At 35.3% G+C, this 14546-nt stretch overlaps 1 long non-coding RNA gene and 1 other non-coding gene across 2 annotated transcripts; both read right to left on the bottom strand.

Moving 5' to 3' along the window:
* Positions 1-3153: 3153 nt before the first annotated feature.
* LOC122328230 lies at positions 3154-3272 on the bottom strand. The gene has a single exon (XR_006247779.1). It is a non-coding gene; the product is annotated as a 5S ribosomal RNA (ribosomal RNA).
* Positions 3273-4566: 1294 nt separating this feature from the next.
* On the bottom strand, positions 4567-7255 carry LOC122328070. The gene is made up of 3 exons (XR_006247772.1): positions 5946-7255; positions 5544-5630; positions 4567-5253 (listed from the first exon to the last, which is right to left on the bottom strand). It is a non-coding gene; the product is annotated as an uncharacterized LOC122328070 (long non-coding RNA).
* Positions 7256-14546: the final 7291 nt, after the last annotated feature.

The raw sequence follows: 14546 nt of genomic DNA, 5'->3' as shown, positions 1-14546 counted from the left end.
TGGCTAAAACTTTTGTTAAAATTTTCAGATCTGTATTCAGCATTGTGATCGGTCTGTAATTTTTTAAGTCTACTTTTTCTCCTTTTCTCTTATATATGAGTTTTATTAATCCCATCCCCATTCTCGGATTCATTTCCTCTTTCCTAAAGATCTTTTCATACACTTCTTTTAAAATACCGGTTAAAAAATTCTTAAATATCTTGTAAAATTCATTCCCTAACCCATCCAGGCCCGGGCTTTTCCCTTTATTCAGTTCACTTATTGCTCTTTTTATTTCTTCCTCACTTATCTCTTGCTCACACTCTTTTTTTATCCTCCTCCCCGACTTTTGTCTTAATTTTCTTTAGTAACTTGTGTTTATCTTTATCATTTACTCCTTCTGCCTTAAATAACTTCTCTTAATATTCTTTTATGGCTTTTAAAATCCCCTCATTTGTTTCCACCATATCCCCATTTTCATTTTTTAGTTCCTTGATTGTCTGCGCCACTCCCCTTCTTCTTTCTAAGTCAAAGAAAAACTTCGTACATTTCTCTCCTTCCACTGTGTACTTTGCTTTGCTTCTTAATCTTGCCCCTTTATATTTATTTTCTTCTATTTCTTTACATTCTTCTTCCATTTCCTTAATTTTTTGCAAATCTTTTTCATTCTTATTCATTTCCTTTTCTAATTGTTCTCTTATTTCTCTTTCCTTTCTCTTTTTACATCTCTGCACCAACCCACAGTATTTTATTGTAAACTTTCTGATTTCATGTTTCACATTTTCCCACCAAATTCTTTTATCTTCTCTATACATTCCGTCTTCTTTTTCCTTTATAACGATCTCTTGTACACTTAAAACATAATCTTGATTTTTTAGAATCTCAGTATTTAAAACCCATACTCCCGGACCTCTTTTCATTACGTTCCAATCTATTTGCATAAAAATAGGTTTATGATCACTTAAAGTTGTTTCTTTATACCTTATTTTCCCTAAAAACCGTTCTATATTTCTTGTACATGAAATGAAATCAATTCTTGTTTTACACATAAAATTACCCACTATTTGTCGTCTTAAATTCCTTTTTCTTTTCATTCCTTTCCCTCCATACATCAATCAAGTTATTTTCTTCCATCAACAATTTTAACTCTTTTCGTCCTGTATCTGTCTTAAATGTCATTCCCTCAGCCATATCCAGTTTACTAAACACAACATTAAAATCCCCCATAATAATAATTTCCTTATATGTCATTATAAACTTTCGTAAAACATTGTAATACTCCCTCTTCTCTGTATCTTTTGTTGGTGCGTGTATATTTATAACAAGTGTTTTCCTATGTTCATGTTCCATTTCAAACGCCATACATTTTCCAACTTCATCGTTATAAACAACATTACATGTTACATCACTGCTTTCTCTTATTAGTACTGCAACTCCTCTTCCAGTTCTATCATCACCATTATTATACAAAATCTTCCCATTCCATATTTTCCTTACTTCACTTATATGTACTTCTTTCCAGTTAGTTTCTTGCAACATAATCACATCCTCATTTTTACACATCTCCTTGACATTTTCAAATTTTCTTATATCCACTAACCCTCTAGCATTAAAAGCAACCATTCTTAAAACCATAACCCAAAAGACAGTTCTTAAAATGACATTCATGACAACCATTTCTTCATTCCATCCTCTTTAAGTCCTTTACCGCCTCATTTTTATCCACATTTTGTTTTTTAACCAGTCTTTTTTTAGCTTCTTCAATGTTTGGCATTACCTTTATTGATCTTCTCCTTTTACTTGATTTCGCTGAATTTTCCTCTTCCATTTCTTTATCCATTTCCATATTCTGTTCGTTGTCCTTTTGTTCTGCTCTGTCTGGTACACTTTCTTGGCCTGCAGTCCTGTCCATCTTTATCCCTTTCTCTTCCTTTTGACGTGTTTGTTCCAATTCTTTTTTTCCTTTGTCCATTCCTTCTTTAATGTCATTATTTTTTGTAGTTTGGCCCACCTCCATTTCTTCAATTTCTCCCTCTTGATCCATTTCTGTATCTCCTTCATGCACCTGTCCGTCCAACCGATGTTCCATACCTCCTTCCTCTCCCTCTATCCCACACTCGCAATTATTTAAAATTTGTTGACACTCTGGGCACTTAACAGCATTACAGTCCCTTGCGAAGTGGCCTCTCCCGTCACATTTGTAGCACCTGAACTCTGGACAGTCCTTTACCACGTGATCCGGGGTCATGCACAGCCGACAAGTTTTCACCTGGTGACTGTGCATCACCCGAAAGTACTGCGGCCCTTCTGCTGTTTCAATCTTGGTGCTGTAGGGCAACGATGCCACCTCCTTGGGGAACCTTACTTTTAGGAACCTTGTTCCATCTTCGACGTCAATGCCCAGGTAGCATCTTCTTTTAATTTTTGAGATGGAATTAACTCACCATGCCTCCAATTTTCCCATAATTTCCTTATCATCGAGGTAGACGGGCACGTGCATGAAGGAAACAACATAATCTCTATTTTGCAGTCTTTTAACCTCACAGTTCAGTCCTTTGATTAAGAGTCCATCAGTAAAATACTCACATATTTCCTCCTTTTCCATCGTTAGTTCAAATTCTTTCCCTTGCCTTTGTCTTAGCGCCAGAATTGTCCCATTTGCCATTAATCCGTCCATTGAAGAAAAGAAGAAAAATAGAAAGGCGTAACCACCCTCCAGCAAGCAAAAAAGCTGCTGTTGGGTGGTTTTATAACTGAAAAAAAAACAACAACAAAAAACTAACTTAAACTAAAGAAAAAAGCAAAATACAAACACAAAAAATTAAACCAAAATGGAGGAGAGCCTTCCTCTCCCTACTGCAGCCAACAACTTCCTGTGTGCTCTCTAGCGCCAACAGGGTGGTATGGTCGTAAGCAAGATCTGCTGCAAAAAGCCCCCTATTTTAAGGTGAGGCACACTAAGTGCCATCATACTAGATAAGTAATGAAAGAAAAAAAAAATACTTCAAAATAAGGTACATTAAAGATAAGAGCATTAGTTAATTAGTTCAAAACAGCCAAACGCTGTTTAAAGAACAGCTACTTTAAAGGCAATCGAATTAAGTAAGCAGTATGGGAAAGCAAAGAGCTGATCAAAGGGCCAGTGTATTAGATAAGTAGTGAAGAAAACCAAAAAACTTACAGCACCTGGTATTCCTAGGCAGTCTCCCATTCAAGTACTAACCAGGCCCAACTCTGCTTAGCTTCTGAGATCAGACGAGATCAGGTGTGAACAGGGTGGTATGACCGTAAGCGAGAGCTGCCGCAAAAAGCCTACATGCCATCATACTAGATAAGTAATGAAGGAAACGCAACAAAAATACTTCAATATAAGGTACATTAAAGATCAGAGCATTAGATAAGTAGTTAAAAACAGGGTCTTTAGGAAGTTTTATTTGCCTACAGGCATCTTCCTATTATTTATTCTTATCTCTAGGAAAATGGCTATGAAGGTCATATATCACCCATAGTCCAGAAACAGTTCTTGATTTTTTTTTTTTCGTTTTACAATTTGACAATCTGTATCTGTTCACTTTAGAAGACTTCTGTCCTGATTTATTTTCTGAAGGAAGGAATGTGCCAGTGCATGAAGGCTTCTTCTGAACTTTCAATTTAATGTTGTGAAATAAGCTCATACAATTTATAAGTCAAATGCAGTTTTTTAAAGCTGTTTGCTAAATTGCTGAACACATATCAGTCAAATTTGAGGGAAAAAGGAAAAAAAAAACATTAATCACTATTAATTGTCAGCAAATACTTTTTAGTAGTTCAAAAATATAAAATTATGAAATAAAACAGAAAGTGTAATTGCATTCACTATAAACAACATAAACAATGCTATAAATTATATATATAAATTATATGTTTGGACAAGAGGTATAATGACAGTTATTGTCCTTTTGACAGTGGGAAAATATAAACTCACAATAAGAATAAAACTGTGCCTTTGGAAAAGAATTTCCTGTAGAGCCGTTTGTTTTATTCTGATCATATGCCATTTTCTTCTGCTTTTCTAAATTTTCTCCTGCACTCATGCAAAACTAACCCTCTGAAAAACATTTCTTTTTATTGGGTCACATACACCCATCCATTCTAATCTAAATGTATTTTATAATTCACATTTTGTCGGTTAATGAATAGAAAATGATAATCTATGAATTTTAGTGTCTGTTTAAAAGCATTGATTGAATATGTTTACAACTACCTTTGGAAGTGGCTGAAAGTGGACAAGCTCAAAATGTTTTAGAACCTGTTCACAGCTGAATTTAGTTTAGTCCATTTGTAATCAGATCGATGAGGAAACACCAAGTATAAACATGACTAAGAATGAATTAAAAGACACAGGAGATAAACTGTGATTACATTCAGATTACAACTTTTTGTTTACTTCTCTTCATACAAAATGACAAATGTCAAAATGTTTACAGGGGCTTTTCTGCAGTTCCTCACAACATGTGTTAAATTTCATGAGGTTCAGTTCATCCAGCACCTGATCTGACATATGAAGCATGTAGGCTGTTCCTGATCAGTGAGGGAGAGAGAGTTTCATCCATGAGAGTTTATTTAATTTCACTAACCCCTGAATCTCTATTGCAGAGAGTCTGATTATTAATTTCCTGCAAACAGAGAAATCAATTGATAGATTTATAAGCTGGGAGTTGTTTATCACCAATAATTGTATCTGTAATACACAATGTGCCCCTGCAGTGCTCTCTGTGTATTTTAGTATATCCTCTAATAGTATATGATTGGACTACCGTGAGATTGGACAACCCAGAAAGTGGAGGAAAAGATCAAAGAGTTCAGTCTGCATTGATTTATCAACTGCTGCTTTAAGCAGCATGTACAATTACAATTGCTCAGATTTGTAAAACGTCCTTAGCACTTCCTTGAAGTGCTTCAAGTACTCATCTTAAATCAAGTTCTCATCCTGATTGGTTTTTCCCTCGGCCCACTCCAGAATGAACTTCTGCACAGAGACCGTTTTTCCAATTCCCAAGATGGCATTAGTATGGACAGTGTTAATTTTGTCTTCCTCCACACATCCTGGTTTAAGTGAGGCTGTTGTCTCTATCTCTAGCATCGCAATGCAGATCTGTGTGTAGATCGGTTTTCAGAAGGGTTTTGCTTGTGTTCACATGGAGTTTGATTCCCTAAAATAAGCGCTCATATTTGTTTTTCATTCTGGTTTTGTGAGAGGCATCATCCAAGTGTCCAGTAACATTATTTTTCACACTGCATCAAAAAGGAAAGCAATTAGAGCATTTATATCACACAGAGCAAAGCTCTTTTGGGTATATACCTTGCTTGCATGCTACATAAATATACAGCAAAATTGTTCTCTAATATGCATTTTTTTTTTGTTCTATTTTTAAAATAAGGTGCCAGAAGAAACCTGGAATGAAAACTGAAAAAATCGGAATCCTCTTTTTCTACTAGTGATCGAGAGATAAGATAAGGAATTATATTTTTTCTTGTGCCTATCTGATGTTTCAGATTCTCCAATACTATAAAAGGAATCTCACGTGACTTCAGGATTCACAGCTTCAGCTTCAGTTTCCTACTTTCTTTGGGAACCTCCCTACAAATGGAGTCGTTTTCCCAAAGTGCCCCTGAAGGGAGCAAAACACATTATAATTAGTAATTTACACTTTTAGAGTTACCTAATTGTAATACTGAAAATAGTAGTTTATGGTGTCCTGATATTTTAAACTTTATGATCACTTCGCAGAGAAGCGAAACCAAACAAAATGCAAGCAGAGATGGCTAAAAAGCAATAGGGAACAATTAAAACAATAGGGAAACATAAATAAACCAAATGTTACTCAATCACCTCAACCTTTAAAAAGAGCTATCGGAGAACAAAAGTTTATGTATCCATGCTAAATTTGTTTCAACAAACATAAATCATGAAAAAAAACAAATACCTGCATTTTTAAATACCGTTCCTGCTAACAAAAACAGCTAAAACCAGCCTAGTCTTGTTTGCTAGTTTTAGCTGCTTTCCCAGTGTAACGCCTAGCCAGCAGAGGGAGCCCGAGTACTAGCTGTACTCCCTCCCTCTGCTTCTTCTCTGACTATTTCCTGTTCTGTATATGAGTTTCACGGTTCACGATTCTTGGAACTGAAATTTAACTTATGTACTGGATGACCCATTGCCTGCTTTCTGACTGTTGTTTATTGAATTACCCCTGTACTTGTTGAAAGATCGGACTGCTTATTTGATATTAATGTTTCTGATTGCTGCTTGTGATTTAAATTTTACAACTGCATTCTGTATTCTACCTTGGCTTCCGCCTAATCGTTAAACCCTGCCTGGTCTAAGCTGGTTTAAGATGGTCAACAGACACATTTCAAACATGCCAGGCTGATATTAGCTGGTCAGGCTGGCTAACCAGCTAAAACCAACCTGACCATTCTAGCAAGGCTGAGAGACCAGCTTAAACCAGCTATGGCTAGCCAACCAGCCTAGTTTTAGCCTGTGTGTTTGTTTTTGGGTTTTTTTTAAGCAGGGGTCACAGCCTGCCATTAGGCTTAGATGTAGGATGCTTTTTTACTACTTTTTTGCTTTCCCTCACACATGGGAGGTGGTTTCTCATTGGCCTGTAAGGTTTAGTTATAGTTTCAATTGTACATTCTAAAGTTATATTTAAAAACTTAATTTAAATTAAACTATTACAGTTGGGGATAAAGTTTTAACGAAGCAAAAAGGAAAGAAAAGAAAATACATCACTAGATGGCGCCATAGCACCATTAAGTAAACTGTACATTTTTGTATGACACTTGGTGTGCACCTACAATCCAGCAGATGCTGCTCTCAGTCTTGTCATGGCAATTATAAAACTGCAGGGACTGACTGACAGCTTTCCGTGTGACGTATTGCTTCCCACAGAGCTCCAGTGTGGTGTGACTCACAGCCTGTGAGTTTAATATTCAGCCGTGAGCAATAACTCTATACATGCATATCAATAATGCACGCGTCCTGTGAGTCACACAGTGCACGTGCGTGCTTCTTGTCTAGGCATGAGCTACTTTGAAGGACAAAACTGCTGATAGATGACCCAGTAGGTAGCTAACTCATAAATAAATAAATATATTAAAATAAATAGATGCACATACATATATAATAGCAACACTGTTATTTTGCAGACATTCTACACATTATCTCCTTTTGTATTCCACAGAAAAGGTTGCCTATCCAGCTAAGAGTGATTGACAGATAAGGTCATGAGCTCATTCTCACACACACACACACACACACATAAATGTTTGCTCTTGTCCTTTGAAAAAGTCATAATTTTCTCACAATAAAGAATCATATTGGAGTATTGAAGTATTGGAGCACTGATTCTGGATCAGCCACTGACTCGCATAACAGTGAGGTCTAAAGTCACATGTGAAATAACTGAAAATGAGTCCAGCAGAAATACAGTGAAATTCCAAAGTAGCACCAGTTGTTTTTCTGAAATTTCCATTGGTCAGTGGATATCTGTAAAATGCTCTCAATTAAAATATTCTTATTAAAGCGTGCAAAATGGTTTGATCCTGAGAACAAGATAAGGCTTGTTTTTTTCTTGTGTGTATTTTTTATGAAAAAAAAAAACAGTATTGGTGAGAGAACAAAAATATCTTATCAACTGCAAACCTTTGAACAGTTGTGTATGTTTTTCAGTGTAATGCCATGTTTATTATTATTATATATACATTTAAGACTGTCGCAAAAACATTTTGTTGAAGCACATGGTTTTCAGTGACAAAAAACTGGTACAGTCTGTGCTGCTGTATCAGACTACACTCTTTGAAGGCCTCAGAGGTGAGTAATGGCAGTTTGTGTGTATGTGTTTGTGAGTAATGATGAAGCGAACGGGTCACTTCCTGTGTGCTGCGTAATGGGACAGATGGGTGACAATGACAAATCCCAATCTACATATTCAAACAAACACATTCACACAAAGCTAAAGATGTTCTTCTCTCAACTTTCAGTCCAATAACGGTGTGCTGAGACTGGGCGTAGTTTTCAATCACACTGTTTCTTCACACATTAGCAAGATGTCCCTGATGAACTGGAAAAACAGCAAGGGAAGCTAACAAGGTGTTTTTGTTTTTTTGAATGTGCTGACTGCTGTGTCAGTTTGTGACGTCAGATGACACCCCCGTTCATGTGTGAGACTAGTTTGTGCGCTGAATGCAAAAGCTCACAGATACATTTCCTGTCCATCATGTTTATCTGTCCATGTGATGAGGCTGAGTGAGTTTGGTGAACATGAGGTGTGGTGTTTGTGAAAAACAAGCCTTTCTGGGATCCAATATCAGTACAGTTGCCATCCAATGAAGGACAGACAAGAATGTTTGATGAAAACAATTTTACAATTGCAAATTTAAGTTTGTTTTGGTAAAATATTGATGCTAATGCTGTTGATTTTCATTAGTGACTATCAAGCACAAAGGTAGAAAATGACCTTACTCTCTGTGTGTGTGTGTGTGTGTGTGCATATATATATACGATATGAAAGTTGAATAAATACGTTTCTGATTGATGGTTTGATGACGTTTAGCACAGAGAAACCACTATTTGAATATCACCTTATCACGTCTTTAGCAATACATTTTACTAATCAAAAAATATGTTTTAATATAGTTAGGGTAGGAAAATTACTAAATATCTTCATAAATTATAAATTCATAAAATATCTACAAAAAAATCTTCTTAACTTAATAGCCTAATAATTTTAAATGTTAAATTGAAACGTTAATTTTGATCAACCTATATAATGCTACAAATATGGGCTACCTGTGTGACTGGTTTTGTGGTCCAGGTTCACATAGCCTAGCTTATTAGTCATAATTTTTAAAAATATATTATACAAACCTTTATTTAGAAAAAAGTGTACAAGCAATAGGGATAACCACACCCTGGAGAGGATCGTAAAACAAAACCCATTCAAAAATGTGAGGGAGGTTCACAAAGAGTGGACTGGAGCTGGAGTCAGTGCTTCAAGAACCACTACACACAGACATATGCAAGACATGGGTTTCAGCTGTCGCTTTTCTTGTGTCAAGTCACTCTTAAACAACGACAGCATCAGAAGTGTCTTGCCTAGGCTAAAGACAAAAAGGACTTGACTGCAGCTGAGTGGTCCAAAGGTATGTTCTCTGATGAAAGTAAAATTTGCATTTTCTTTGGAAATTAGGGTCTCAGAGTCTGGAGGAAAAGAGGAGATGCACAGAATCCACGTTGCTTGAAGTCCAGTGTAAAGTTTTCACATTCGGTGACGATTTGGGGTGCCATGTCATCTGCTGGTGTTGGTTCACTGTGATTTCTGAGGTCCAAGGTCAATGCAGCCGTATACCTCAAAGTTTTAGAGCACTTCATGTTTCCTGCTGCTGACCTTTTATGGAGATGCAGATTTCATTTTTCATATTTGTGTGTAATGAATGCATATAATATACAAGTTTCACTTTTTGAATGGTATTAGTGAAATCAACTTTTTGATGATATTCTAATTATATGACCAGCACCTGTAAATATTGTACAATTGTTGAACGGTTGTTCGAACAGAAAGCGCCAAAATGGCCACCACGCTGTTTTGTACAGCTACAAATAGCTGGATGCGGATGAGACCGGACGTTATACTCATAGAATTTACAAAAGGTGGATAAGCAAAAGGATATTGGATAGTATTTATTAATATGATAAGTCATTGGTTTACGCCTAAGTGTCGTATGGGAATCACACATTTTCATTTTATTTATGAAATGGCACATCACACATTTTCATTTTCATTTTATATCACCGTATATTTTATATCAACGTAGGCTACTCATAATGTTTACACGTAATTACATTCAGTACTTAGCCTACCGTAAACAATGATGTGACTCATATATTTGACCATTGACAACAACACCAGCAGTTAACCTATTTTTGTAGCAATAGCCAACAATACACATATGGGTCAAAATGATCTATTTTTAATTTATGCCAAAGTCATTAGGATATTAACTAAAGATAATGTTCCATGATTTTTTTTATACAGTCAATATAGTGATATGATTAGTAATATGCATTATTAAGAACTGCATATAAGTTTGTCTTTTTAAAATAAATAAATACGTTTTTTTTTTAAATTAGAAATAAAAAAATATATATTTAATGGACTATTAATGCCAAACAGTTTGGCTGTTATGCATGACTGATGATGCATAAAGGAAAAGACAATGTTTGATGTGGATCTCACATCAGTGTAAATGTGATTCACGTCATTACAGTGCAACAGGAAACAGACTCATCGATCTCCCACAACAGCCTGTGTTATGATACTGCCAACACACACACCTCTGAAATTCTTCAATGAATCAGTGTAAGCTGTCAGTCTTCAACACCAGTCAGAGTTGCAGGCTCCACCAGGTGTATTTTAAAGCCTTAGTTCCTAATACCAGTCCCAGTCCACTGCTCTGTCTCCCTTATTTAATGCATCTGATTCAGGTAATCAGCTCATTAGAAGAGAGATACATAAACCGTACTATAAGAGAGACTGGAGCCCCAAGGACTGGATTTAGGAATCACTGTTTTTAAGGATTACCCAACCCCATAATGAAAATGACGTCATTAAGCACTTACCCCCATGTTGTTCCAAACCTGTAAAAGCTTCTTTGAAACACAATTTAAGATATTTTAGATGACAACTGAGAACCTTTTCACTGTCCCTGCCTGCCTGCCTGCAGCAGTATTATTTGTTTGTGTGTTGAAGATTAAATGTTGTTAAAGTTATATCCTCGTTGAGTCCTATTTCTCCCTGAACCACACCATGACAAATGGTCCAAATTTTGAAGTACGTCAGCATTTAGCGCATTTTGACCGCTAGCCATCCCACATTGCAGCTCTCTCTCTCACAGACACACTCACACAGACACACTGTGTGAGAAGACACAATGCTGTTTTTGGGTGTGCGTCATAATTTTTTGAAAACTCACACGTCTACAAGACATGTAACTGTTTGATCCACAACCATAAAAATAGAGCACCGCTCATTGATGTTTGGGTTTTCTCCACTGTTCACCACATATCCAGGTACTGATGCTTTTGAAGCATTTTACCTGGTAAATACAGTCAGTGTGACTCACGAACCAGAAGCTGCCAGCTTAGGCAACATTTTAAGGCATCATAGGTGCTCTCAATACCAATATTTTGAGAAAGCAGCATAATTATGTAAGACCCAACCCCTTTTTTCAGGAATTCAAAAGCAATATCATATCATAGAATGCATTGCGATTCACAAAAGAAATTGATAGATTTTTTGAAAATATAAAAAATATAGTTTTTTTACTTTGTTGTTGTTGACAAATAGTTCACAAAACCTTTTTTGTGTAGGAATAAGGGAAATTAGGGAAATTATTGTTACTGGTAAAAACAAAAAAAACAAAACAAAATGCCTTGATGCTGTTGTTCTGTATCCTGAGCTCAGTCTCAATTACTCTGACTTTATTAAACTTAAAATTTTAAATTTAAGAGTAAGTCTCATCATTGACAGACCTGAACCTGGGAGGGAAACAACGAAGATTTTTTCCCAACAATATATATATATATATATATATATATATATATATATATATATATATATATATATATATATATATATATATACAGTAAATTCTGGACTATAAAGCGCACCTGCATATAAGCCGCATCCGCTCTATTTAAAAAAGTTTTGCTCTTCCCGCTGCCTCCTCCAGCGTCTCACCATAGAATCATTGACGCTAAGCTTCCGAGCAGCAGCGCGGTTTCCTTCTTGTATAGCGAGATCGATGGCCTTCAACTTAAAACTTGCATCATACGAACTTCTTCGTGTGGGTTCCATGATGAAGGGGTGAGGATTTGAAAAGATAGAGTTTGACAGGATTGGTAATTTGTCGTCCTTCTATCTGCTTCTACTGACTTATATCTGCTAAAGAGGAACTAGCGTATTCTTCTTGAACTAGCGTATTCTTCTTTGCATTTATTTTGTCTTAGTTTTGATTCTAATTCCGGTTAGAGCGCCCCTAGCGGTGGAAAAAATCTGCAGAATAGATGAACCTTTGCCGCATGGTTCAAAACCTATGAAAAAAGTAGCGGCTTATAGTCCAGAATTTACGGTATATATATATATTTATATATACGTATATATGCATATATAATGGTTATACACAAAATTATAAATTTAATAATTATATGAATAAAAATGAATGTACTTAAAACTGAATTTAAATAGGGTCTATTAATATAAATTCAAACAAAAACATAAATATAAGATAAACTAAATTGTTACTATTAATAAATTAATACAAATCTAAACAATAGTTACAAAATTATAAATTAAATAATGATATAAATAAACAATTACATTTACTATAAAACAATTTAAATAAGGTCTATTTTTGAATATACAAAAAAAGTATAGAGTATACACAAAACAAAACAAAAAAATAAAGCAAAAACCATATACAAAAGTTATACTAATGGTTATTTTTGCAGAAAAGTTACAAAAATGAAAAACCTAATTAACAAAATTAAATGAATAAAATTAAATTCATTGTGCATGTTTTTTCAAGTGTTCTGTATTTATTGTGTATATTGTCTCTTATCATGTCTCCATTCAGAATACTGCCTTAGGAGTGAGCTGCCTAGGTAGGTAGCAGACAGCACCCATACAGTACAATGTGTTTGGACACATAAATAATGGATGGGAGGAGAAACTAGGATGTCGTCACAGTGCGAACAGACCCACACACAATGGGTCAGAGCCCTTTGTAGCTCAGTGTAATAACAATGGACAGACGTCAAAATGAATCACCACAGCCTCCTTTTAAACATGTCAGTCTGCTGTGTCTCAGCAACAATAATTCAGCTTATAGGAGAAGCATATAAGCCTTAATGCAACTGTTATGAATAGTGATAGCACTTCATAATGCAATAGCATGTGTGTTATTTATGTTTTTCTTGCACAACTTTCTCAAACATCCATCTCTTCCCTTTTGCTCTCTTTGTCTTTATTTGAGGAAATCTGAGTGCTTTGTGTAAGCGTGTGTATGTGAGTGGAGTTGCGTCAGTGTGTGCAGTGATTATTCACTGCTACGCCTGTGTGTGAGCATTTTGTGCATAATTATTTGTGTGTGTGTGTGTGTGTGTGTGTGTTGTCGTTGGTTAGTGGGATGATGGGCAGGATGCTGCTGCATAAACAGTGGGCTCCAGAGCGGAGCCGTCTCTCCTGCGTTTCCTTCCCTGGCTGGGGGGCGTTGATGGGGCATACAGGGCGTAAAAAACACCCCTGGCTGTTAGATTCTCCATGATCAGGTGGAGATTAGCATCACATGGTCATTATTGAAGTGATTGATAGGACAAGCACTACTGTTACTATAGACCTTACTGAGGCTGGACACCATATTGAATTGAAAATGAGGCACTGTGTGATGGTTCTAGACCACATGTAGGCCTACTTTTTTTTACTGTTTTTGTAAGTTTTTTTCTATTAAAGGTTTTTTTTTCCAGAAATATGATTCACAAAGGTGATTTTATGTCTACAAGAAGCACATTAAATCTATTAAAATGAAATACTACTTTAAAATTTTTTAATATTTTTTGGAGAATAAGACGACAATATTTAGTTAATAATGTTCCGTTGTCATTTAATGTACAACAAGCAGCATTACACTTATTTTTTTTATGGTTAAACACTTTTTTTCGTCTTTGACCCAACCGTGGGGGTGTAACAGTACACAAAAATGGTTGTTTTGAACTAGCCCTGTATCTGCTTGACTCATCATCAGAGATGGGTAGTAACCAATTACAAGTCATCTTACGTAATCAGATTCCAGAAATTAAGTACTTGTAATTACATTACATTTCATTAAATATATTTAAAATTCTTATAATCCAGCTACAGTTTGATTATATGATTACATACTATTCACATGGTTACATATTTCATATTTTTATTTATTTTTTAATTTTATTGTTTGTTTGTTTGTTTTTTAAATGTGTTTTAATTTTACATTTTCATGAGTTATTAGCTTTTCTTTAAACTCACAACTCCCTAATTTAGTAAACTCTGACATAAAATAATGTTTATAATGTACTTCCTGCAGACAGAATATGTGATAAATGTGATAAAAGTTGGGTTAAAAGTAATCTAATAGTAATTTAAACATAGTCTGATTATGTAACCTAAAATGTGTAATTACAATTTTTATAATGTAATGCACTACAATTTCAAATACATGAACAGTGCGCCAGCTACTATGTATTATGCAGTTTGCTGTTTTCCTTTTGGATAAAGAATGGAAGACATGAACATCTTGGATGAAATGGGGGTAAGTAAATCATCAGGAACATTTTATTCTGAAAGTGAATAAGAAGTGTATAGCAGAACAGTTAAAGTGCCCTGTGGCAGGAGGACCAAATGACAAAAACAGTGGTAGAGGCTTTTATTGAACAAATAAAAATTTAAATAAATTGTCCAAGTGGATAAAGGATCTAAAATAAACAGGGGTAC

The sequence above is a fragment of the Puntigrus tetrazona genome, chromosome 22 (genome assembly GCF_018831695.1).
Source record: "Puntigrus tetrazona isolate hp1 chromosome 22, ASM1883169v1, whole genome shotgun sequence".
In the NCBI taxonomy this organism is placed as follows: Eukaryota; Metazoa; Chordata; class Actinopteri; order Cypriniformes; family Cyprinidae; genus Puntigrus; species Puntigrus tetrazona.
Note: the sequence above shows the minus strand (reverse complement) of the source record. Positions and strands in the feature narration are given on the sequence as shown.